The sequence below is a fragment of the Sturnira hondurensis genome, unplaced genomic scaffold (assembly GCF_014824575.4).
Source record: "Sturnira hondurensis isolate 20B ecotype Veracruz unplaced genomic scaffold, ASM1482457v3 Scaffold0018728, whole genome shotgun sequence".
NCBI lineage: Eukaryota > Metazoa > Chordata > Mammalia > Chiroptera > Phyllostomidae > Sturnira > Sturnira hondurensis.
This window is the reverse complement of record NW_028091359.1, coordinates 871,946-894,182: the sequence shown is the minus strand read 5'-3', so window position 1 is coordinate 894,182 and position 22,237 is coordinate 871,946. Positions and strand designations below refer to the sequence as shown.

Here is a 22,237-nt window from a genome sequence, read left to right as displayed (position 1 = left end):
CACAATAGGGTCCAAATGAGTGAGAAAGAAGGGAACTGCCTATAACCTGCAGCCCATTCACTTCCACCCCAGCAGGGAGTGGGGCACGAGTGAACTTTGTCCCGGCATTACCAGTCAGGCGGAATAAGCTGAGAAGCACTGTTCCTGGCCACCCCCTAATCCTCTGTCCCCACTTTGCTGAGCCCTTCCTGCTCTCCTGTGTTTAACCTCTCTCTCCTGAAGCCTGTCTTAAATGCTAGGGAGAAAATCATCTCTAAAGCATGGGGAGCCAACTCTTTTTGATTTACTAGGAGTCTCCTGGGTTCCTCGGCGGTACTCCCAGTTCCTAACCCAGCTATTTTCCCCTGGTTGCGGGGCAGGGGTCCGTTCATACGCGGTGGGTGCTGAGTCACTGCTCCACCTTGTGGTTGTGTCTGAGAATTGCAGTGCTCCTGTTCTGTTGCCAGGCGTAAGGACACCTGGGCCCCCAAGCACACAGGCACTGGGTTTTAATGACACCCTTCTTCCACTCCTACGCTCAATTCAAGCAGCCTCTCAGTTCAACATCAAGCCGACAAGCCCATTTGACCTCCTCAAATTGGTATCTTGGCTTCCAGATACATTGCAGTTAACATCACCCTGATACCCCTGCCACCACTACCAGTATCGCCACCACCGCAGCGACCACCACCGCCAATGCCGCTGCCACTGTCCCCACCCCCGATACCGCTATGAATACCACCGCTGTTACTATAATTACTGCTACTGTTGCTGTCGATTCCACTGCTCCTCCCAAAGACTTGCTGTGTGCTTGGCTCATGGTATTTTACTGAAATTGTCTCATTTAATTCTCACGTCAACCTTTGAAGTAGGAAATATCCCGATTTTACAGATGAGGTAACCAAACCTTGGACAGGCCCATGAATTGTCAGAATTCTCACAGCTAGGTGCAGGCGAGTCAGGCTGTGAACCTCAGAACCCATGCACTTGACCCCTGGGTGAAGGGGTCTCCCAGTGTGAGGAGGTGCCATCGGCTTTGGAGTCAGGGAGACCTGGGTTCGACTCCTCATCCAGCTGGGTAACAGGGCAAGGCAGTCTTGTCTGTAAAATGGGGCTTCCACATGCATGTGTACTATTCTTTTGAGGATTAAATGAGAGGATGCACGTAAAACACGTAACAGAGAAGCTTCACATGATCCACCCTGCCCCCCACAGCCTAACAGAACTGCCTATGTCCCTCCTCCCGTAGCTCACAATAGGTCCTCAGCGAGTGCCTGTAGGGTGATGCACTCTCCGCTCGGGCCATGCACACTACTGGTTAATCATTTGTTTGTCCGTTTGTTCACCCATTTATCACACAGTTACTGACCACCAACTGTATGCCAGGTACAGGGCTCAGGCCACGGGGGATAAAAAAGGTGAGAAAGCCGATATGGTCAGTGCTGGAATTTTCTGGGTGCAGACAGGTATCCAAAGACAGGCGAAGCATGTAGCACCTAATGAGTCTGGAAGGAGAGGTGAATCAAGGACATCAATGCCTAGGCACAGTAAAGATTCAGATAAAGATTTTAAGAGGTTGGGGAAGTGCATGGCAAAGAGGGAGAGAATGCCCATCCCAGGAAAGGGAAATCCCATTGTGGGGTGGATGGGGCAAAGCTCGGTATCATCCGTGTGAAGGCGAAGGAAGCGGTCAGAGGGAGCAGCCTGGAGGTGCATCCCAGGCAGTCGGCGTCTTAGCGCCGAGGACGCTGACCAACTTTTCTCCCACAGCAGGCTCCCTGCAGAGCAGGGCATTAGAGGTTCCTCTAGCATCGGTAGGGACAGAGTGTTAACCAAGGGAAACACTCCCACGCTGTGCCAGGCCCTGTGCTGACCCCAGTCCTCACCCCCTGCACGAGGGTGCCCGTTCCACTGGGGAGAAAACCGAAGCTCGCAGGTGTTCGGTGACTCCCTCAAGTTACTGGAAGGCGGCCATCAGGATGCAAACCTGGATCCATTTTGTTCCAAAGGCCACGTCCTTTTCCACCACAGGCCATGTTGCCTCCTTCCTTTACGGAAAAGGCTGGGAGCCCAGTGAGCTTTCACTCAGGTCTGATCACCCAGGACAGGAGCTCTGATGCAGCGTTGCCTGTGAACTAGAGGAAAGCAGTGTCCTCCACATGATGGAGCAGGACTTGAGGCCACACAGGGCCACTGATGGGGACGAATGAAGAATTTCTGGGCAGCGTGGTACAACGAGAGGCCACAGGCTGCACTGGCTGGTGGTAGGCAGAGTGGGCAGGGCAAGTATTTTTTTCTTTCACCTCTTTTCGGCCTCGGCCTCCTCCTCTGTAACATGGAAGATAAACCAGTGGCATCTGCCATAGAACTAAATCCGTGAAGACAAGAGGATCTGCGCCAAACGCATGTCAGCACTCAGTGTTCTTTTACCAGAAGGGCCTAGGACGGTGTGGAGGGCATTCTGGGTGCTCAGGATGCTTCCTTTTTCCCAGGGCCTGACAAAATCCCAGCCACCAGACCCCTAAGGATAAGTCAAGGGGGTGTTTCACGAACCTATGAATCTTTCATAGGGTTCTATTCTTGCCACTTTATGTAATGCTCCAGTGCCATGAGACACGTCAGCTCCTGACCTTTCGGTCGGTGAGGCACTTCCCATAAACAAAGCCGTAAAAGCCCATGGTTTTCTCCTCGGGGTGTGACTTTGTTTGGTGCTCTCCCCCTCTCCTCACCATTTGAATAGTGATGTCATATTCCAATGCCCTCTCCCCTCTACAACCAAAAGACCTTCCGTGACTCCCCGTTGGGCACGCAGCAACTGCCGGGGGAAGTTGTGGTTTCAGCAAGGTGCTAGCATCATGAAACCGAGAGAGAAACAGCAGGCCAGAGAAGTTACTCAAAGGTAGGAGAGAGAGAGAGAGAAACACCCACGTGTATTCATTAAGCACAAGTTAGTGGCTGAATCAGTTTTATTTTGTTTTTTTTTAGGCTTGGTGGTGTAACAACATTTAGGGAAATATAAATAGAATCAAGCACCCACCCTTGCCCCTCCCCACAAATGCTAGCCTGACTGTTCTCTGCGGCTGCTTTCAGTTTTTACACATGTTTTTATAAAAATTATGATCACACGGTACCCTGATGCTGGAGTCCTCTGTCCCTTTGTGTTATCTCAGGAAGGCTTTCTCTGCTTTGCTGAGCCAGCTTTGTGCTTACCATGGAAGCTAACCCATCAGGGCTCGTTCCTGAGACTCACTGCTCCAGGGTCTTGGGCCCAAGCAATCCCAGGGATGAATGGGACCATCGAGAAACCTGCGTTCAAGCCTTGGTTCTGCCGTTTGCCAGCCTCGTGACCTCGCTTTGCTTACTGCCTTGTGCCCCGAGCCTCAGCCTCCACGTCCGTGAAAGAGCAGCTGTGAGGCTCAGAAGCCCGTTGAGACCTGTCAGAGGAATTCCTCAACAAATGGCAGCTGTTAGTTGAGGTAGTTCTAAAGAACACCACAACGGGCGGCTTTTGCAGATTGTCTTCTCCATTTGACTTCTCTTTTGGGGAAGAGTCCCAGGAGTGAGACTGTTTGGCCCAAGACTATTGACATTTTCGAGGCTTTAAATAAATGCCAGTTCACCTTCTAGAAAGCTGATAGCAATTCACTTCGTGGTGGGCCAGGTAACCTGTATTGGATTCCAAGCTGGCAGCAGGAGGGTGTGGGGACTGGTAATGGTAGCAACGCAACTCAGCAAGATGCGATTTAGGAGCCAAGGTGCAGCAGTTATGGGGTATTGTGCTGGAAGCCAAGGAATGTGCAGGACAGTACGGAGGTAATGAAATTTAGGCTAGGCATAGTCAGACACCAACTAAAGGCAGATATTTACTATCTGAGTGTTTGTTAAAGTATATACTTCAATTCGGCTCAAGTATTTGATATCAAAATGTGACTCTTCACAGGTTTATTTCTGGCTGAAAGTCTAACAGGCCATTTCTGCTTGAGTTTCCCATGTCTAACTAACCCTCTTCCTCTGATTGCCACATCTCTGGTTCTCTCCTTGGAGAGTTCACACAAACTGTTCAAAGCAAGTTGCTCCACTCATCTGCTCTCGATTTTTATAATACATTGAAGCTATTGCCTTGCTGGTTTTATATGCCACTTAGTCAAGCAGTAAACCTCGGTGCACAGGCAATGTTTTCCCATTTGGAGGAGCGAAGTTCAGGTGCATGATCAAATTTTCACTTATACATTACGATTTATAGTGGCCCTCTCTGGTAGGGTGCAAAGAGCACTGAATTGAGAATCACATGCTCGGGTGCAGGGCCTGGTTCTCTCGTGACAGTGTAATTTGGGGCAAATCACTTCCCCTTCCCCAAATTCTGGTGCCTCCTTCCATAGAGACTCCTGCTGTGGTGGGCACGTGAGTGGTGACTGGTGGGAATACAGCCCTCAAACAAGAGTCTCCTTAAATTATTTTTCATTTCTAAGTGCTCAGATTAAACTTGATTTCTCAAGTTCAAGGGCGTGGTTTCTATGGCTCTGCTCTGTCTGTGATCCACCTATAGTTCTACAGCCCCAACAGGAACTTCTGAAGTTACTATTTACACCTGTAAATCAAAGACGTTGAACTCCATAATATTGAGGGTCGCCATGGAGCTCTTATTTCCAAAAAGAGATTTGGTGAGTGTTAAAATTAACCCATTAAAAAAATCACTTGGGCATTGAAAAATATTTAGGTCAGTATTCATTTTCTTTTTTTTTAATTTTATTTATTTATTTTTAGAGAGAAGGAAGGGAGGGAGAAAGAGAGGGAGAGAAACATGAATGTGTGGTTGCCTCTCACATGGCCCCCACTGGGGACCTGGCCCACAACCCAGGCATGTACCCTGACTGGGAATTGAACGGGCGACCCCTTGATTCACAGCCTGCGCTCAATCCACTGAGCTACACCAGCCAGGGCTCAATATTTATTTCCTTAAGTTTGATTTATTGATGAGAATTGGAAACAAAACAAGTGTCCAGTGCCAGGGGACAGTTAAGTACATTGTGGTGCATTCAGACCATGGCATGCTTCTGTAGCCGTTGGCCAATAGGAGTTGGACACAGATGGAAAAGGACTTCCAAGATAATGTTCAGTGATGAAATCAAGTTTGGTGACAAGTCAGTACTGGAAGCATGGCTGTGTATAGGAGAAGAAAAGAACCTTAGAGGATCTATCCAAAGTACACACAATGGTTTTCTGTGCATATACAGATTTTGGGTGACTTCCCTTTGTCAGCTCCTCTATGTTACCAAATAGTATATAATCGATTTCTATTTTTTTTATAATCAGTTAAATATTTTTATCCAGGCTTTGTAAACTTTTTGAAACTGTGTTCATCTAACCAGGAGTCAAAAATACCCCAAAGTTGAAAACTTTCTAGCAAGGCGAGAACAACCAATTAGAACACTAACATAAATATGTGAATGATAAAAATGAGCACAAAATTTCCCCTTTTGACAATAATGAAACCACCCAGCAAGAATTTTTCATCTGAGTCAGAGAACGTGGGTTCAAATCCCAGTAGAGTTCTGGCTGAATGACCATAAGCAAAATTAGTAGTTTTCATTCCCAATTTCTTCATTTATAAAATGTATTTCTCAGGACTGTTGTAAAATCAAATAAGATGATGTCTGTAGAACCCTGTAAAATGTAAAGAGTTGTGTGAAAGATTAATAACTGGGAAAAGAAGGAAGAGAACCCGTCTCTGCTTTTCTTTTTAAGGAAAATAGCAGTGTTTTTTCAACCCCGACCCATTACTGGGTCATCAAATCAATATTTTGGCTCACAAACAAAAATGCATTTTTCAAGAATATAGCTGAGAATACGAGAGTATATTTCAGAATAATATGGTTGTTTTAGGAAACAGGTATACCAGGTTATGATGTAAAATATATATTTCTTACTGGCCTCAAAGATGTCATGTGACTAGATAGGGCTAAAGAGGATGTCTATGTCTTCGAGGTCAGTACCCACGGGGAGACCAGGATGACAAAGGCTTCTTTCTCCCGTTCAGCACAGGAAGCTCAGCAGAAGTGGTGTTCAGCGGCTTGTGACTCTATTCCAGGAGAGGGGAAGTCAAATGGGCAGGTGGTTTATTCCACTGCATGATATTATAATATGTACATTTGTATCATGCTCTGCCTTCTGTAAACAATTTAGTGTGCAGAATCCATCCTTCCTTCTTTCCAAAAAAACACACAATTTAATCAACACCCAATGCTATACACTGAATTGTGCCCTGCCCACCACCACCAAATTCACCCGTTGAAGCCCTAAACCATGATAGGACTACATTTGGAGAATAAGGCCTTTAAAGAGGTGATTAAGATTAAATTTGGTGATAAGAATGGAGCCCTAGTCCAACATGACTGGTGTCCTCATTAGAAGAAGAAGAGACGCCAGGGGTGTGTGCACCCAGAGAAGAGGCCGTGTGAAGAGCCAGGGAGATGGCCACCATCTACAAGACAAGAGAGAGGCCTCAGGAGAAACGGAAGCTGTTGCCACCTCGATCTTGCACTTCCAGCCTCCAGAACCATGGAAAATAGACTCCTGCTGCTTAAGCACTCAGTCTGTGATATTTTGTTACAGAAACCCTAGCAAACTCATACACCTGCTATGTGCTGGGTGTGGTCCAAGGTCCTAGAGGATGCAGAGATGAAATACTTTATCTTCTGGTTCCTATCTTCCTGGAGATAGATGCACAAGTAACCACTTACAAAGCAGTATGTTAGCTGCACTGTAACGCTGAGCGCATCTCAAAGTCTGAAGGGGTTGGCTGTCTCCCAGTCTTCCCAAGGGAGTCAGGGACAGCATCCCAGAAGAGGACATTCTGGAGGCTTTAAGGATAAATGTCCTTCCTCTTATTTTCTGACACAGTTAATAACAGATCTTAGATTAAAGCACAAGTCTCTATATTGGATACCCTCATTTCTGACCGCCGATTTCTAATATCCTACAACAGACAAAGAGTCTTAGATTGTAGGTGTATCTGTGATACCTACATGGAAACTATACTGATCTTAAAGGAACACATGGAAGGGGCCAGCCAAGAGGCTCATGGGGGGACCTCAAGGGTAGCACAGCTTACTGAACGTGGGGAAGGGGTAGAAGTGAGGGAAACAAGCCCACGGAGCCGTAGCTCTGACTGTGTCCACACAAGGAATGATTCTTACCCTCCCCACCCACAGGCCCCTGTCGGCCACCAGGGGTTTTCCTTCATGAGTGATATGCCCCCTTGAAAGTGTTTAGCTCTAAACGGCAAAGCCTGAGGTCACTTCCAGAATCCTACTCCAGATCTTTGCCTCTGCAAGAAGGGTTTGCAAACTCTTTCTCTCTAAAGAGCAACATGGTAAATAGTTTTGGCTTTGAGGCTGGACTTGGCCATTGTCATGCACGGGCAGCCGAAGGAAACATGGAAACAAATAAAGGTGGCTGTATACCAACAAAAATTTATATGGGGACACTGACAGTTAAATTTCATGCAGTGCTCGCATCATGAAATATTCTTTTGGTTTCTTCTTTTTTAAAAACATTTCAAAGTGTACAAATCATCCTCAGTTCGTGGGATATACGGAACAACGGGCTGCGGTTTGCCCACCTCTGACTTACAGGTTACACACGGTTTTCATGAATTTGGTGCCTTTCTTCCCTCACATGAATCCAGGGCATCTTAACAGTATCGAAGAAAAGCTAAGGATGGTTGAGTTTTCTTCACAGTTTTTGAACTTTCATAAATCAGTTGTGAAGTTCTCCCTGACACTCTGCCAAGGAGATTTTAATAAAAGAATCCATCTTTGTATTGTAAATGCATTTCAAATACCCTGGGGGTATTTTCATGGTGACTTGGGGCACCCCTTTCTCCTCAGTGGGCCTCGGTTTCTTCATTTGTAAACTAGGGGGTTGATTTATGCAGCTGCTCAGGTCAAGCTTCCTCTCTGAAATCCCACATGTTTCTGAAAGTGCCCCATCCCCTCCCCTCCCCCACCCTCCCCCACGCTAGGGTTGAGGGTTGCTACAACACTTCTCTGCTCTGCCTCTGGCCACGCACTCAGGGCCTGTGGACTCTGTGGCACTCTGCTCAGCTTAGCTGCTTTCCTTCTGTTAATCTTTAAGAAAGGAAATATTCAATATACGGAATTGGAGAGCTGGGCCCTTTGTATTTTTCTGGGCAACAAAATTTGAGTGGCCCCTTCAAGGAATTTCCTCCTCCTTGTGCTCTTTCCCAGTGCATTTTTAAGAGCATTTGGGGAACTCGCTGTCGAATTTGGCATGCATCCCAGTGGGGGCCATGCAGACTCTGGGTACCCTCCCAGCTCTGGGCTGGCTTGGGGACACCACCTCAGTTTCTCTTGCAGGAAGTGACTGCAGCCTGAGGGCCCTAGACACTGTTTATAGGCCACATTCATCGCCAGTGAAAGAAAAATGCCCAGGGCAATGTAATTAAATGTAGATGAGATTATTAGTGGAAAGAGGGTTTTTTTTTTTCTCTCTTGTTAAGAAAAAAACCAACAGGTCCCTGGAGTCAGAGCAGCAGAGTAAAGGGGCTGTCCCAGCTACAGGTACGAAAACTAATAGGCAGGTGGCCAGCCCTTTTCATCACAATTTCCTCCTCTTCCCAACATCATGCTAAGAATTCAGGCAGCCACAGCCTGTCTAGGACAATTTCTAAAAGGCAGGGAGGAACCAGAGAGGCTGCAATGTAATCTGATCAAATGACCGGGTCTAGTTCTGGCCCCCAAGGCTGCAGGGGCATTGGGGGTGCGTGATAGGCTGGGGTTGCTGGGCTTGGGAGTGAGCGTGGCCGACAGAGGCTGCCTTGTTACAGTTTTTCTTGACAACTCAGGAGAAAGTATTGTTGGCGGTAGTCACTAGAGACAGAAATGGCTGTCCTGCAAGGAAGCACAGCAACGCTTGTTTTCTGTGATTAGGAAACTAACTGGTTCTTCTTTTTCCCATGTACCTAGAGTACTGTGTACAGGCAGACAGATCTTCACCATAATCATGCAGCATTTCCCCGTACCTTCTGAGCTCTGAGCTTCAAGACTCTGGGTCTCTCTCTTAAACCTGGTTGCTCTTTTCCAACTCATGACTTCCAACCAGCATAGCCTTGTCCCTTGCTAGTCAAGGGGTGGCCTGTGGGCCAGCAGCTCGGACATCATCTGGGAGCCTGTCAGAAATGTAGAGCCTCGGGCCCCACCCCAGACCTCCTCAACCAGGGTCTGCGTTTTAAAATCTCCCTGCATGACTTGTGGTGCATTGCAGTCTGAGAAGCCCTAAATGAGAGAGCCGTTGTTTGCTGAGGGTAACAAGCGGCAGGTGCCCCAGGAGGAGTGCAGAGAAGGGGCCCTGGGCCTTCGGAGAAAGCGGAGGCTCTAGCTGGCTTGTTCTAAAATCCTGCGCTTGCATGGCTCCGAAGGAAAAGCGAATTTCATGGGGAGGGGCTGGCTGAGACACTCCCACCCTTTACAAACTACCATGGACCAACTAAGGTCCACAGAAGTGTGGCGTGGCCATTGCTTAGGAGGAAGGAAATTGTTTGGGAGAAATGTCAACGATTCTAAATAGGAAAATAAAAGCACAAAAGAAAACAAATGAAAAACTCACAGAAAATATTCTATTTCCCTTGCATGTCGTATATCATCCAGGCTGGTAGGATAGGGAGTGAGGGCGGGGGCTTCATCCTGTCCCCTGTGTCCTCAGGGTGTGGCTCGGGGCAGGGTCCCCAGCAAGAGCTCAACAACTTTTGTCAGATTAAACCAAGCTGGGATGATCTGCATGGACAGGACACGCACACGCTGGGGTTGGAGGAACGCAGCCTTCTCTTGGGCAGTCTCAAGGCAGCATGGACAACATCTTATAATGTAGACGCTTATTTTCCAGTCTTCGTTCTAGACAGGTAGAGTCTCGAAAGTACGTCCTTTGGTTGCTCAGGCACGAAGGAGACTTATTTGAGGACCATGTTTCCATGTCCCTTGAGTAAGCCTTGGGCATGTCTCATGTCTATGAAGAGCTGATCGGCGTAGGACCTCCACATTTGATGGTTAGCGCTGTTAGGGATAAACTACAATACACGAAACTTTTATTTGCAAGGCTCTTTATTTAGGTATTCTAATCTTTCACAAGTTAGGCCAGTAGAACTGTTTTGGTTTGAACAATAAAGCTAGGCATTGCTGCCAAAGGTAACTGGGAGGGGACCTTGGTTTAGGTACACTCAGGTGTCCACTGGAGTCCTTGGATCCTGCATCTAGAGAGAGATATTGAAGGATGAACGAACGGGGTTTTTGAACTTCTGTTTCTGATGCTAAGCATCTCCTTTGAGTAGATTGGAATGATAGACTTTAGAACCTGAAGGAACATTCATCCAGTCATTCATTCTTGCACTCATCAGAACAAAATTTGTGGAGAATTCTGGTTAATGAGACCACCTGGCCTTGTCTCTCTACAAATTCATGGAAAGTCTGGGTTCAGTAGAACAAAAAAATTAGCAAATACATTGTTGAGCTTGTAACAGAAATAAATAGAAGGGTTCAAAGCTAGAGCAGCAGGTTAAGCCCTGAGGCTTCGATGGCTGACATGGTTTCGGATTCAGAGGTGAGCTGTAGGCGCTAGAGGCTGGGTTTCCATACCAAACAGAGGTGCTAAAGAAAAATGGGGGACAGGGAGAGGTGAGGAAGCAGAGGAAATTCTAAGGGCTCCCTGTGCACGAATGGGAACCAGAAAACTCCTCACCAGCCTAGAAAGTATATAAGGAGTCTTAATCTCTGCCTGGGACTATGAGAAATTTTAACCGAAACCCACACCACATACCTGTGTAGAGTGTGAGTTTATAATGCTCAGGCAGCTGTGGTGAAGCCCGGGTTAGGTGGGCAGGGGCTGGGGGGAGGTGGGCAAAAACGGGGGGCAATGGGGGACATCTGTAATACTGTCAACCATAACGTTTTTTTAAATCTAGGTGGGACAGTATGAGAACCAGTTGAAACCAGTAAAAGCCTAGAGCCTTACAAGAGGCATCCGTGAAACCTCACAAAAAATAATCCCTGCTGAAGATGAGCTCACACTAAAAAGTTATAAACTGTGCTAGAAAATGAAGCACCAAGGGGGCGAGTTAGCAGAGACCATAAGTAGGAGACTTAGTGTCCCCAGAACGGCAGGTAATAGAACATTGTGGCAGGAATGGACAAAAGCAGCCACTCACAGTGGTAAACCTACTTTTGCCCACATATGTGTGTTTAAAATATTTAAAGAGGTAATAGGTCAAGAATGGGATGCTAAAAAACAAAAGTAAATGCAAAAAAGTGGAATTTTAAAAAAAACAAACAATACGGCCTTTGAGACCTGAAACTTAGTGTTAGGTAACCGAAATGTAGCATAGCTGCACGTGAAAAGAGAAGTAGGGACATGAAATACGCACGGAAGGAAGTCACCCGAAATGAAACATGGGTGAATAAAGAGAGGCACGTTAGGGAAAGAGGTCAGGAGACGGGAAACACGGGGTGGGAAGGCCCGACGGACTCGTAATAGGGACTCGAAAAGAGGGTCTGGAGAAAAGGTAGAAATGCCAATAGTGAACAGGTCCTGGTTTCCAAAGCGGAAAACAGATACGGGTACCTGGGTTAAAGGGGTGTACTGAGTCCCACGCAGGAAAAAGAAACACAACCATGCACTTAGACACATCAGCATTAGGAAGTGGCTGAAACTGGACAGACAGAAGACAAAACAAAACACACAAAACCCCCAAAACATTAAAAGCTACTAGAGGTAGGTAGCAACGCTGTTTCCTGTACAGGCAGGTCTGTTAAACTGAAACAAGACCTCTCTCACCAGCAGCCCAATGGGGCGGAACACCGTGGAAATGACCTTCAAAGTGCAAAGGAAGAACTACCCGTTGTGTAGAAACTCACACCTGACGTTGCTCAGAGAGAGATGGCCAAACAGTGATGTTTCCAGGCGAAGACAGAGCGCTGACGTGTCACAGACTCTCACTGAAAAGACCACGAACGGATGCCCTTTAAGGAGAAGAAAGTTGAGTCCAGAAGGAAGAAATGCTATTGCAAGAAGCAATAGGAGCTAGAATAAAATAAAGTATATATTGTGAGCATACTGCTGTATCTCAATAGTCATTGGCTGTGCCATTTTAAAAAAGAGTAATTTTGTGGGTTTAAAAATAAAATAGAGCCTGGCTGGTGTAGCTCAGTGGATTGAGCTCGGACTGCAAACCAGAGGGTCGCTGGTTCGATTCTCAGTCAGGGCACGTGTCTGAGTTGCGGGCCAGGTCCCTGGTGGGGGCCATGTGAGAGGCAGCCATACATTGATATTTCTCTCTCTCTTTCTTTCTCCCTTCCTCTCTCTAAAAATAAATAAATAAAATCTTAAAAAAATAAAAACAAAATAGAATGAAAGCACTAAGACACAAGAGGGATTTGGGCAGGACAAAGTAAAGGGCTCTAAGGTTTTGACATTTCAGGATGCAGGGGAAGGTTAGAGACATTGCTTAACTTCATAGTCATTAAGACAAGAATTTGTGTTAAAATTTTGAGGGTTCTCACTAAAGAAATGGAAATAAAATATAAAACTTTCACACCAAACAAAGGAAAACAGAATCAATTTTGTAAAACACCGCGAGAGAAAGAGAGAGAGAGAGAGAGAGAGAGAGAGAGAGAGGATAAAAAGAAAACACACAAAAAAGGGTAGAAGTAAGTTTACAATGTCAAAACCCAATAGACAGTGACTTAAAAAAAAGTTTACAATGTCAGTAATCACAATGATTCTAAGTGGATGACACTGAAAATTCCTGCACAGACCCTTGACACCAGACACTGGGCTATGCACTGGGGATGCAAGAATGGATGAACGACAGCTTCTGTCTTCAAGAAGCTCATGGGGGGTGGGGGCTATAATAACAATAGGCGAAGCATCTTGATAGAGGGAAACACAGAGTGGGGGGTGGGGAGCTTAAAGGAGGGGCACCTAACTGGGTAGGGAAGGCTTTCTGAAGACATGACCCTTCAGCTGCATCTGGAGGAGTAAGTGAGAGGCGAAGGGGATAGAAGGGATGCACAGGCAAAGGTAAAGGCATGGGCAAAGGCACGGAACTGTGTGAAAATACGGCATGTTCTGGTCCAAACTTCTTTTGTTATGGATGAGGAAACTGAAGCCCAGAAAAGGTAAGGAGACTGTCCCAAGGTCACCCAGCTAATTAGTAACAAAACCAATTTGTACCCAAGACTCCCATTGCCTTTCACACCCCTCTTTCTACTGCACCATGGTGCCTTAGGTTCGTAGTAGGAGGTTTGGTAACTGGGGTGGCTGAGACTCTAGCCGACTGGGAAAATGAGTTGCATCGGGGTGTGGGGGCTGGATCTGTCCCTGGGCTGGAGCAGAGCCAGGCACTTGGCAGTTTCCAGGGCTGAGCAGCGCAGCTCACCCCAAGGAAGCCATGGCACTGATGCCCAGTTTAATCATTAACCCCAAGTTCACAGGGCTGGAGCTGAAAAAGCACAGAATCTGGGTCACCAGGGAGCTAAAAGATGGCTCTTGAGACGGGAAGGAACCAAAGTTTAGAATGAGGCCTTTGGTCCCTGAGTGGCTCTACACTCTGGGCTCAGGAACTTGCCCTTCCCCTTGATTTTGCTGGAGTCATCCATCATTTTCTCAGCTTGATTTCAGGATTCCCTTTGAGCGTTTATAGTGCACTTCCCTCTGCCACAGCCTTTACCCTGCATGGTAGGTCCACCTACCTCACTAACCTGTGACCTCCTGGAGGGCAGGACTCAGTCTTTTATCTCGGCATCCTCAGTACCTGGCACATAGTAGTTGCTCATTAAATATTTGTTGCCTGGTTGAGTAAATGAAACCCTAACTCTGCCTACAGTTTTTTCCCCAACGCACATGCTTTTTTTTTTATCCTTTTCTTTTTCATTAAAAGAAACAGGAGAGTGATTGGGTGTAGGAAGTTCAACAGAGGTTCACAAACATCTCCTGAAATACTCTGTGATATCTTAATCTATTGTAGCGCCAAGAGGAGGTCCACTGGTCTAAAAGAGATGGAATGTTCTAGTCTTCTCCCCTTTATCCCTTTCTGTTTGGATGACTGCAGGGCGTATGTAAAGTTGCTTTGGCATTCTCGGGAGAGGGGTGCTATTCAAGCAGAAGGTGGCATTTAATTGAGGAAACAAAAGCCCCATGGAGGGCAAATTCCACCAGCATAATAAAAGTAACTGCTCCTTATCGGTTCTGAAAGCTGCAGCCTGCTGTTGGAAAGACTGCATTAGCGCGGCATGACCAAGCCCTGAGCACGCATCTTTAAAGGGACTTCTGGATTCCACAGAAGAGAACTTCGCTGGAAGGTGAGATGCAGGTGGCAGAGTTTCTGTTTCTTTCCAGTGAACCCAATTTTCCTGATCTGAAAAGTAGAGGCAGCCATCTCTGCTTCGAGAGGCATTTGTCAGGATTCGCTGACACAACGTCACAAAGTCCTTGGTTACCTAGAAGACGCTCAATCATGGAGCGAATATCTTCTCTCTCCGACATAAGAATCCTGAACCTATCTAGAACCGGAGACGTGGAAATAAGTTCTGCCCTCAGAGGCCACACGGTGGGTGCCCAGTGATTCAGCGATCCAGTCTAGGAGGAAAAGAATCGTGCTCCTGATTCTACAGGCTTCAAAGTGTAAACATTTGCTACAATGTTACCATAGCCAGCACTGGAGGATGCTGGGAGCAATTTCCCTGCCTGAAACAGTCTCTCTCCTGGAAAAGCCAGCCTACCTGGTTGGAGCTGAGCCAGAAAGGCTGACTCTCACCGTAGCAAGTTCTATATCACTCCAACGTCCTGGATACTCTGGGGAAACTGGCCAACGTCAGAGAGCTCTCTTCCGTACCAGCCTCTGGGTTCTGGCTCATTTGCTGGTTGCTGGCATATAATACAACCAGTTGGAATTCACCTCTCTCTACCTCCTGTAAGTTCTGAGTTCTGTAAATTCTTTAAAATTCTAGCACTCAGCGATTGCTATGCCAGGAGATTAAGTTAATTCAGGAAAGACCCCAGGCCTGGATTCCTGCAGCTTCCCACCGGCCTTGATCCCAGCATTGATCTAGAGCAAACCACCTTTGCAGGGGGTTGGAAGACACGGAGCTGCTCTGATCACCTGATTTCTTTCCCCTTGGCCTTTCCATTTTCGTCCCTTGGCCCAAACAACTGAGACGGAATGAGAAGTAAATGGCCAAGGGAGATCCTCTCCTGGGGCAAATTTCCTGTCTTTGCTTATGGCCACGGAGACCCTGAGGGGGGAGGCCAGCTGCAGGGCACTCTCCCAGAACCAGCGCTGGGTGACAAGTGCAGGCAGCATCCACTTTTTCACCGGGAGAGGGGGAGGAGTGGAGATTTAAAAAGAGGAGGAGGAAGAAAGCCTGCAGAAGACCCCAAGGGCTGTCCCTGTTCCTCCACTCTGCCCCAACCCGAAACTGTCAGTCTGCACTAAGCCCCAGAGAGACAGAGAGGAGTGGGGGTGGGGAGAAAGAGACGGAGGGGGGAAATCAAAGAAAATTGCAAAAGTCAATGGCCTGGAACTAGAGGCAGCCTCAGCAACTGCAGTGTGACTTTGATTCCCCTATCATAACCCTGAATTAAAAATTCAGGCAATTATCTGCATGGCTTCATTCTGATTAGAATGAGCCGGAGTCTCATTAATGCATCAGCACAGAGGAAAGCCATTAGGGTCTGTGAAATGGAATGTTTCTCTGAGAACAGGTTCCGCTTGATGTAGAATACCCAGCAAAAAGAAATTTCACACATTTCTGAGCTCCAAGTCACAGGACAGCTCCCTGCTTCAGGGCTGCAGACCCCGCCACAGTTGTCCCCTCTCAGCTGGCTCTGGGGTGAAAGCCACCTTTGTTTCCCAGCCTCTCTCTGGCACCTCCAGCTGCTGGAGTCATGTAGAGGGAGGGGGAGGGAGTTGAAGGACCCAAAGGGACTTCCTGGATGCTCCCTTGGCTTGGTCCTGAGATACCAAGTCGGCCTGGCTGCCCAGTCTCGACTCCCTGAGCCACGAGGAACACCAGAACTACTTGAGAATCCCCTGCCCTCCTCTGCTAGAAGATCTAGAAGCAAGCTTGTCAAAGACCTCAAAGGTCCAAGACTCCAGTGAAGATCAAAGTATCTTCATGTCCTCAACATCTTGGTACTTTCCTGACCCGTGTGGTGACTTGGGTGTCCCCAGGTGCTCCAGGAAGGATCTGGTGGAGCTGAGGTAGTCTTGAAGGCTTGTGGCTTAGGAGAGGGTGAAGGGCTGGAGGTTTCTAAAAAGCTCACAGCTTTTAGACATGCAAATCTACCGCCCATCCCCAAGTGGGTGAACATCCCTGCAGTATCTGGCATCCGACGCGCTCAGGCACCCGCTTTTTGGAATTTCCAGGATGTGGCTTTCTTCTTCAAACGACTGTGTATTGCTTCCAGGGGAACCCTGAGAACAGTTTTCTAAGCAACTACTCTGACATTCCTAGTAGCTTCATCTCTTGGGAGAATTGGGCTTGACCCAGAAGAATCATCCCTGATTTTCTTCGAGCCAGTGGATGGGACCTGGGTTCCACCATTTTGGACACTTTCACGTTCTTCTAACACAGGGATTCTCAGGATGCCAAACGTCGATCCTTGGCATGTGTGACATAAACAACCTCTTTAGGAGAAGAGCCAATCTTGCATGGTGAGAACTGGGAAAGATGGAAACGTTTTTGCAAAAAGGGAACCAGTCACCATCAATATGATGCCAACCAGGAAAATGTTTCCCTTCAGCCCACTTGGGAAAGCCACGTTCTTCTCCTGGCACATCCATTAACTAACTATCCAGTGTTAAGAACCTGGGCCAAATGTCTGTGCAAAGCTGTAAACACGAGGAGACTGTAATCAGGATGATGGAGTCAATGTATAACTTATATAATTTGTATCAATGGCGCCCCCTACTGTTCACCAGAGGAACTAGGCAGCCAGTGGTAATTCAGGTTTTCAAAATGTTTTCAGACACATCCCACGTTAGAAGGGTACATTCTTGGTCACCAGGGAGTTTTTATAAAGCATGTTTTCAATACTGCAGACAGTTTTTATGGGTGAAGGCTCCTAGAGTTTGCCTCACCCTCCAACACAAACAAGATGCTTGGTAATTCAACCGTGTTCTTTGCGGGCTCTGAGTGTCAGTCTTCCTAACACTTGGCTCTCACTTTGCTGACAACACTCAGCGAAGTCACGTGCAGTTGAGAATTACTTGTGACAACAGATGATCCCTGTGTAAAGGGCACCTGAAGTCTTGAGTGGGTAGAGGCTGTCTCTCAGGGCTCACCAGGTGGTATGAGAACTGCCCAAAGGTCAGGAGTGTGGGCCTGCTAGAGAGGGAAGCAACCCCACCAGCTCCAAGCACAGGCCCTCTTTCTGCCATTGGAAACGATCACATCTCGGTCTTTCATATCTTCGTAACTTCCACTGTATTTTCCATATTTTACACATAGATTCTTCCCAGTCGGATCATTCCTTTCTCCCTAGGAGAACGCAGTTTCTACCTTCGTAACTTGTGACTCCTTATTCATTCAAAGATGTGTTTTCAAACAGCTGTTATGTGCTAGACATTGTTCTAGGGAGAGCGGCGAGAGCCATGAACACAACACAGATGAAGTCGCTGCTCTCAGGCAGCAGACATTCCAGGTGGGGACACAGACAATTCCAGAAAGACAAATGAGTGTGTCAGCACTGTAACTGCTGGGAATACACAAAGCTGGATGAGGGGGTGGGGGAGGGAGGGCTGATTTACACGGGTGGTCTCTCGGAGAAGCACACTGGAAAAGCTTTGTGCTCCATGCTGGTGATCTATGTTCTCTCTCCCTCGAAACTGGGATGGCCTCTTCCATAGCACACCCCCAGTTAACCTTCCCTCCACTGACGCTGCCTTTAGCTCACCTCTGCTCAAGCTGCTTCCTTCTTGGGAAGCTTACAGTTATGTCACTGATTATGGTCTCCGGGAGAATAAGAGTCCTGCCTTCTATTCCTTTGGTTTGCTGTCGGAGCAGGGGGTGGGGAGGTGGGGAGGAAACACACATTTCTGTTGTGTGCTGTAAACATGAACACATCCATTCATCCAGTCCTCACAAAACTGCAGACTATGTTATTGTCCCCGGTTTGTAAACAGGAAAGTGAGGCTGGATTTATCCACAGGCACACACCTGCCAATTGGTGGACCCGAGCTTTCAACTCTGACCTATTGGCATCATAGGTGGCACTCGTCCTGCTCTGGAGCAGAGGGTATTCGTGTTGTCAGTGAGTAATGAGGCCAGGGAAGCGGCCGGCTCTAGTTCTTAGACACAGGCCATTCAGCAGAAGTGATTAACCACCACCCCCTGCCCAGTCTGCTGGATTAGAAATCCTTCCTTTGCTAGTAGCCAGGTGGCCGCAGGTACTTCACTTCCCCTTCCTGGGGCTCACGACCCTCCTCTGTAAACTGGGGTTAGACCAGATGAGCTCCCAGGTCTGACATTATAAGGAATATAATCCTCTGCAAGAGATGGGCGAGGGTAGATGGTGGAGAGAAGTAAGTGACCTCACTGCATCAAATCTGATTTTTTAAAAGATTTTATTTATTTATTTATTTTTAGAGAGAGGGAAAGGGAAGGAGAGAGTCAGAGAAACACCAATGTGTGGTTTCCTCTCTTGTGGGCCCCACTGGGGACCTGGCCTGCAACCCAGACTGGTGCCCTGACTGGGAATCGAACTGGCGACCCTTTGGTTTGCAGCCCACGCTCAAACCACTGAGCTACACCAGCCAGGGCCTGATTTTTTAAAATATTTATTTATTGTTGTTCAAGTACAGTTTTCTGCCTCCCCCTCCCCCTCCCCACCACCTCCCCCCTCCCCACTTCCCCTCCCATTTTCCAACCCTCTTGTTGTTGCCCATGTGTCCTTTATAATTGTTCCTGCAGACCCTTCACCCTTTTCCCCTATAATCCCCTCCCCTCTGGTCATTGTCAGCCTGTTTTCCAAGTCTGATTTTTTTTTTGTTAAGAGACAGATAACAAAACACAATAGTTTTTTCATTCAATTAAATTCAACATACACTGAATACCTACTATGTTCCAGACCCTTACATGTGTTGAAAATACAGAAATAAACTTTTATTTTAAAAAAATATTTTATTTATTTTTAGAGAGAGGGGAAGGAAGAGAGAAAGAGAAGAAGAGAAACATCAGTTGGTTGCCTCCACCAGGGGTTGGGTAGTCGGAGGACCTGGCCCATAGCCCAAGCATGTGCCCTGACCGGGAATCGAACCTGTGACCTTTCAGTTTGCAGAACGATGCACGATCCACTGAGCCATACCAGCCAGGACTACAGAAATAAACTTTTAAAATATTGTCCTTACCTTGTACTATGTGCAAAGGGAAAGACAAATATTGCAAGAAAGTATTACAATAATAATAACAGGCTAACATTTTACATGACACTTGCTCTTTGCCAGAAATTTTTCTAAGTATTTGAAACCTTTTAACTCATTTTAATCTTCCCAACGATCTGTGAGGTGGGTACTAATGTCATTATTCTTACGGATATATGTCAAAGAGGTATTGTGGATGTTAATAACATACGAAAAATGTTTATTCACGGAGCCTGAGATGCAGAAACAATGATGGTGTTGCTGGAAGTAAGGTAATATTGGGCAATGTTAACTGGCCGTTTCATTCCCCTGATATTTCTGTTCTCACTTGCTTGACCCTCCTACCATTTAAGATCAGCCACACACACCCAGTAGGAGGGAAGGAATATTCTGTCAAGAGCAGAGAAGGCATTAGAATTTCGAAACTCAAAACCCACGGCTGCGAAGTAACTCAGGACATAAACAAACCTGGTGTGTGAGAGTCAGTTTCCCTGCCCCCAGCTACAGGGAGAAGGCGGAAGAGGCACACAGAGACCTCCTGAGAAAGGCATCACAAGACCCTGCTCCCCATTTGAGTTCGATGTCCAGAGAGTCCTAGGGATCAGACTCCCCAGAGCGGAATGGCTGGGGTGCGTGTTAGAGACGCCCAACATGGCCCTGCTGAGTTGTTCCCTGTGTTCCCTGGTTGCTGACATGGTGAGAGAGCAAACCTGCCCTGGGTTCCAGAGTAGCTGCCAGTAGAAGAGGCCTTAATGCCGAGAAGCTTCCCTCTGGCCAGCACGGCACACACAGCCGCATAATAAAGGTCCGTCTCTTCCTAGGAGAAGTGTGGAAGTCAAAGAGGGTCACTGGGACATCCACATGCCAAAGATTTTGTAATAGCTTCCACAGTCAGAAGAGAACGATAATTCACTCTCTCCTTATCACGACCGATGACAATTTGGAGTTTATTATCGAGAGCTTATCATTCAGCGTCGCAAGTCATTATTCACAATGTTAGGCGCTCTTTAAAGGTTGATGTCAAATCTAGAAAGCCTCTCTCAGGTTTCCATCACACGTGAGCTCAGGGCATGTCAGGCATCCCTGTGCGATGAACTGAGGGCACCCCCAGGGCCACTGGCGGGTCTGCCGAAGGGAGGGCTCGAAGCTTCAGCTCCCTTCTGGAAGCAGGTGTGTTCGTGTCCCGGTGTGTGGCATAGACTAGGGGTCAGGAAATGAGAGAAACATGGAGACAACCCTCACCTCAGCGGTCCCATCTCCCCAGGCAAAGTCAGGGATTTCCCACCCTGGATGGCAGTCAGGGACAAAAACCACCTCTAGTGACACCGCGGCAGAAAGAATGCTAGACTCAGAATGAAAACGCCCGGGGTTGGAGTTCTGACTCTGTCACTTACCAGCTGTGTAACTTTGGCAACTCATCCAGCCTCTCTGCGTCTGTTTTCTAATAATCTCTGAGATTGGCCCAGTTACGCCAGCCTCAAGGGTTACAGAGATGAACAGCAGGATGTCAGTCAAGGAGCTTTGTAACGTGCCCAGCAAGTTTACTCAAGGGTTTTTATTCGGGGGCGTGCATATTCCTAAGGAATCAGTTCGGACACTATCCAACACCTGTGAACATCTTAACTTCTTTGCCCGATGTGGCCTAAAGGATTGCAAATTCAAAGCGGACTTGAATCAAATTTGGCATCAAGAATAGGACAGCGAAATTGTCTCCTCTTTCTATGAAAAGGTATTCAGTTCCAGCTATATCGCCATCCTTGGTGCTGGAAATAGGCATTGAAAGGTAGACAAGCACAGTCCCGGCCCTTCGGGTCCACGCAGGGCAGGAAGACGCGGCTCCAGACTGACCTCCGAAGGGCGGGTTCTGCACCCCAGCCTGCTAGCTCCGCCTCCCTGTGCCTCGGTGTCTCCTTGGGCCTGGGGGGGCGTGGCCAACTAACCCAGAGTGCGCTGGGTGGGGGGGCCCCCCCCCCTCCCCCGGAGCGAGCCGAGGGAAGCCTGCAGACCTGGGAGGACACTGGGACGGATGTGCGGGTGTGCGACAGGGCCCCCAGAGGGCTGCCCAGCGCCCCGCGGAGCCTGGCTGTTCCTGGAGGGGGCGGGGGCAGGTTCAGGTCGCTTTGAAGCGCCGCCACAAGGAGGAAGGCTGCCCCGTCCTGGAGGTACAGCCACTTGTAATTTACTCCTCCACGTGGGCTCTGGAGCTCCAGTCTCATAAATCTATCCCCCCCTCCCGCCCCTCCCGGGGCAGGGAAGGCTGACAGAAGGGGGGTAGGGGTGGCAGGGGAGGAACCGCTAAATTAAGAAGGTCCCTGGGAGTGACTGGCCTACGGACATGACTGAGTCCCCTGCGATCCTCTCTTTAAAGTAGAAATATTTCCAACCAAGATCACAGACACCTGCATCATAAAATCAATGAAACCACAAGGCGAAATGACCTGCCGCTTGACTGCCCCCGAGACATCTCCAGCGGGGGACATTTCCCCCGTCGCAGAAGCAGCGGCATGGGGCTCGGGATTTGCCGTCCAGGCCCTGCGGTTGCGAATCTGAGGCTAAGACCGAAGCGCACGGGGGTGGGTGCGTGTCTGCCTCGTGTTCCTCGCCACGTTTTGTGGTGGCTTCTGTGCAGCTCCTGCCGCCACGTGAGGCTTTTTCCTGGAGTCGCACCTGGGCTCAAGCTCCAGCTCCGCTAACCACCGCTGGGTGGTTGTCTAGGAAAAGGGGAATCTCGTCTCAGGTTCCTCCTGCAGATAGAGGAGCGTGGCCAAGCAAGGCCTGCCGGCCTGCAGGGAGGTGACGAGATGGCCAGCTCTGTGCAGGCCAATGCTT

General features: G+C 48.0%; 1 long non-coding RNA gene across 1 annotated transcript; it reads left to right on the top strand.

The window, feature by feature from the left end:
* The first annotated feature begins 14,235 nt into the window (after positions 1-14,235).
* Positions 14,236-22,029, top strand: LOC119003722 (uncharacterized). The gene is made up of 3 exons (XR_005070013.1): positions 14,236-17,691; positions 19,762-19,879; positions 21,777-22,029. It is a non-coding gene; the product is annotated as an uncharacterized LOC119003722 (long non-coding RNA).
* Positions 22,030-22,237: the final 208 nt, after the last annotated feature.